Source organism: Penaeus vannamei, chromosome 12 (assembly GCF_042767895.1).
Source record: "Penaeus vannamei isolate JL-2024 chromosome 12, ASM4276789v1, whole genome shotgun sequence".
Lineage (NCBI taxonomy): Eukaryota > Metazoa > Arthropoda > Malacostraca > Decapoda > Penaeidae > Penaeus > Penaeus vannamei.
The window spans coordinates 5,414,583-5,419,630 of NC_091560.1; the positions used below are offsets into that span (position 1 = coordinate 5,414,583).

General features: G+C 36.6%; 1 protein-coding gene across 1 annotated transcript in view; it reads right to left on the bottom strand.

Moving 5' to 3' along the window:
* Positions 1-2,665, bottom strand: part of LOC113806999 (Ras-associated protein 2-like) — a 19,183-nt gene extending 16,518 nt beyond the window's left edge. The window contains exon 1 of the mRNA XM_070127782.1: positions 2,553-2,665. The gene's annotated coding sequence lies outside the window, so the exon portion shown is untranslated. The remainder of the gene's footprint in view (positions 1-2,552) is intronic.
* Positions 2,666-5,048: the final 2,383 nt, after the last annotated feature.

Genomic DNA, 5,048 nt, shown 5'->3' on the forward strand with positions numbered 1-5,048 from the left:
TTAATTACTCTAAGAAGCTAATGAGTGTAGGACTTTAAACAGTCATTGTAGTCATTGGTAATGCTCGGCGATGGACCATGAACAAGGATCACGCATGAAAAGGGAGTAACACCCAGAAAAAGGTTGGGAACCACTGATCTATAGAATTACTGATCCATATTTCTCCTATCAGTTATCTAGAAACTGTTCATTTCAGTTATCACTATTCACATCTCAGACACTACATTCTAACCAGCCAAGAGAACAGGCCAAACCCAAATAAGAGAGAATTAATGAAAACAGGTTATCCTTGTGTATGGCATTCATCAATTATGAAAAGGCATTTAATTTCAATAATTAGAGCAGTATCAGAAGCTATACAAAACATGAGTAGAAGTCTAGAGTAAAATAATGGATGATATATATGATGGGACAGCTACCACTAAGCTCCATACAAAAACCGATATAATAACAATCAAAAAGGTGTTAGACAGGATGTCAACATCTCAGCAAAACTATTTGGTAATTCTTTCTATGACAAAAGTGTCTATTTCCACTGAAAAATACTATTTTCTAGGAGAAATATGTGCACTGTCATTCTATTTTGATTTAAAATGGTGTATCCATCACAGACTTCCCCCCCACGTTGGAGATCCAGTGGGATACATGCAACACTGCGTTGCTTGAATAAAGGAATCCTACTGTAAATGCAGTGACTATTAGAAAGATTGCCATGTGAACCAAAAATCTTATTAACCCCATACCCCCTCCTGATTGCCATACCTCCCTATTGGGGGCTCTGCCGCCAGACACCCTCCTAATTCCAGTATTTCCCCATCAGGGGCTCCACACGAAGAACCCCTCGCATTTCCTTATCAGGGGTTTCGCCCCCTGTACCCCTGTAGTCTCAATACAATAATTTCAAGAGAATATACTCTTCTAGTTGCCGATCATTTTTACCTTACACGGATGAAGGATAAGTTTAGCTGCTGCCAAGAGGAACTGATGGAAAGACTTGTTTGGCTCTGGGAAATGCATCATGAAAATCAGTCAATTCTGCTCTTATTTCCACACTTCACACAACTGACAGGTTCACTTAACACACCGTAACTTATGCAAATGTCAATTAGTTTCAAAGAACTTCCATGAACTTGGCTAAAGAAGGATCACTGCCAAGATCACATTCTGCACAAAACATACTGATGACTGTCAAAGAATAATTAAGGCACTATCAAAAATCCTGGTTGGGAAAATGCGCATGTGCAAAAAACTTATATATATAAATAATTAAAGAAAAAGAAAGAAAAAAAGAAAGAAAATCCAGAATAATTCATAACAGGCATATTTCATTTTGTATAATATTGCATAAAAGCACAAGATTTCCAAATATAGTGGAATAGATGGATACAAATTGGAAACAATCAATTTTCAAAAGCGCATTGTAATACACAAACTAGTTGACATGTTGCAGTAATGAGTTATGTGATCTGATTACTATCTGAGACAGCGGAGTAAGCATGTAAAAATGTCGAAAAAATCTCTTTACGGCAAGAAGTTTACTGATAGTCATAACCACAATATGAGTGCACTCTTTTTTTTCACTTTCATGATATAAATTACACCATACAGAATAAGAATATATATATGTATATATATATATATATATATATATATATATATATATATATATATATATATATATATATATATATGTATATATTGCCCTCTCCTCTCCCTCCCCTCCCTTTATCTCTATTACTCACTCCCTCCTTCATGCACCCTCCTCTCCTCCCCCCCTCCCCCTCCTCTTTGCCTCCTCTCTGCCTCCCCTTCTTTCACCCTTCTCTCTCTCTCTCTCTCTCTCTCTCTCTCTCTCTCTCTCTCTCTCTCTCTCTCTCTCTCTCTTTCTCTCTCTCTCTCTCTCTCTCTCTCTCTCTCTCTCTCTCTCTCATACAGTGTGCTTTGATATCCTCCAGTTTAACCAACTTTTCACAACTTGCCTTGAGGAAATGTTCCAGAAGCTAGAATAAAGCAGGATGAATATCAAGAGTGGGAATAGATATCTGAACAATCAAACATTTGCAGGTGGTATCGCTCTCTTCTGCTAGTCAACAAATTAACTGCAACAATTAATAAACAATCTAAATAAAGAAGGTCTGAAAGTTGGCTTAAAGATGAACAGAAAGACAAAGGTCAAGTTCAATAGTAGAGTTCAGTTCGAGTAGATACTAGTACAAAGTGAAGCGTTAGAGATAGTAGATGAGTATCTCTATACATATCTTGAGCAACTCATACAGATAAACATACCCGATGCGGAGGAAATATAGTGACAAATTAGGCGAGGTTGAAATGCCTACTGTAGAAACAGTAGCATATTACATGATTCCTTCGCATTATGTTTAAATATTAAAGTCTTTAACCAATGCATCCTTCCAGTCATAATGTATACATATATATAGATCGGAAACATGGAATATGACCAAGATACTAAGTGCCCAGAGAGGAATGAAAAGATTGATACTGGGAATTGGCCGTAGACATAAGATGAGGGTAACATGGGCTGGAGAACTCACCAAAGTGGAAGATGTACTTCAGAGTATCTAAAAGAAGTTATGGCAATGGGAAGGTTATATATGTCACGTCAACAGACAGAAGAAGAAAGTAAAAGACTGGGTTTTAGTGAACACCAGAAGGCCAAGAGCCAGACCAATGATGATAGCGTGATAAGATAATAAATACAGAGGCCAAGATTGGGAGACGTCTACGTCCGGTAGTGGAATCTGACAGGCCAATGATGATGATATGTATAAATATGTACAAATACATATGTATATATCAACATATATTTACGTATGTGTGTATATAAAAAAATATATAGATATATAAAAACACACACACACACACACACACACACACACACACACACACACACACACACACACACACACACACACACACACACACACACACACACACACACACACACACACACACACACACACTCACTCACTCACTTTCGTGTGTGTTTAACCACAAAAAAAAAAAAAAAAAAAAAAAAAAAAAAAAAAAGTTTACCATTAGGTAAATATAAATGAGCTAAAAGTACAAGCTGCTACTTCCCTCCCCTCCCCCCAAAAAAGTTTACATATGTTAACTAATTATACATTACATAATGACATGAAACAATAAAGGCAACAACAAAAGTTTTCATCATTAGTCCTATAAGAAAAAGAAAAACAAAGAAAGGAAAAACCAAGGTCAAATAAGGATGATTTCTTTGTTTAGAGTACAAAACACTACAACAACACTTTTTTCACAACTGCCTTAAAATAAATCCTGTTCATTTAGGAGTCCGTGGAAAAGAGAAAAACAATAAAAAGAACAAGACCATATGTAACAAACCGATGCAGATATCGAACTTAGAGACCATTAACAAAGACTCAACCCGATGCCCTACTGTAGCTTCCTGACACCGCGAGGATATGTATGCAAGTCATGTCCAATGTGATCTTAGTTTATCAATTTTGTTTACACGTAGAAGGCTGCACATGTACTTAAGCAAAGGGTTCATCCCCAGGCCTACTCTTTCTCTCCTGTCTTTCCTATTCACAGAATAAGAATATAATAATAATAATGTTTAAAAAAATATTATCTATAACACTAATAATAGTTATAGCAATAAACAGATTTTCCTCCAAAAATCAAGGAATGGAGAAAACCAGTGTGGTTAGTAGACCTAGCAACTGATCTTTGCTGACTATGCATTTGTCAAGTCATCTCTGTGTATACAAATATGACAAAAAACTGCAGGTGGCTGTGTGCACACCCGGTACCAACAGCTTTAGAAGGCTTAATGCTGCCGAACTATAAATCAGTGACAGCACTAGAATTAGTGGTTCTCATGTGGCTCCTATGTCGCCAACAATCACTGTCTGGAGAGTCTCTGAGTAAAGACCAAAATTGGTAATTCTTTATAATACAAATGCACTCACAAAACTAAGTCCCCAACCCCACAAAATTCCTTCAACAACCAAAGTACCTGTGACTGGGCATGCCCTTTGGGCACTGTATGTGAGCACTGCCCCCCAACACCCTCAAACGAAAATGTGTCTTCACCTTGGTATGTACGGCAAGAGAGCTGAAACTCAGGAACGGTGTTCTCCAAGAGCTTTTTCCTTTGTTTGAGGCATTGCCATTTGAAGATTATTTCTTGTATCAACAGCTGCATCTTGTACAAACAAATAACACCTTAAACTTACCCTACCTTAGTGTGCCCACACCATAATCATTAATACTAAAAATCTCACAAAAACACACAGAGTACACGTGATTTAAATATGCAGATCTACAAACATGAAAACCATAAAAAAACAACAACTAAAATCAGAAATAAAAAACAGTCCTTTCAATCAGCTGTTGGATCGTGTTTATCTTGTAAATGTAAAACTTCAGGTTTGGTTGCATTCTTAACAATAAATGACAGAACATCTTTTAAAAAATCGCTCAATGGATCACAATACCATTCACTAGAACCCTTGAACATAAGAGTTGCAAACTAATATTATGCAAGATAAAAAAACAACACATAAAAGCTTATTAAGTACACTGGTTTGTTTAGTTTTGTTGTCAGTAAAAATCTTGGGGATTACGGCAAACAGTTTTGGGGACGCGGGGCATAGTTGTGGCTATGAAGCTTCGGTTGGCTGCTTACTACACTAGACTCTATGGGGAAGGAAAATATGGCTCAAATGTCTAGCATGGCTGTTTTAGTTTGCATCCCACGGAACTAGACTTTTGACAGAAGAAAGAGAGATAATTTGACTTGAAAAAATTATTTACAGTACAGTTCTCTTGCCTTAATAGGAATCCGAGAAAGATGCCTAAGTTTCTACCCATCTCCTGTACTTTTGCTGAATTACACAAAAAGAGCCAAACGCAAAACACGTCAGTCTAAAAGGCCCCACCGTAATGCCCACCTTATTTGTTAACTTAATTCGTAAAATAATAATAACAATAATAATAATAATAATAACAAATGCAAATATGAGCAGTATTTCTTTATACATTTT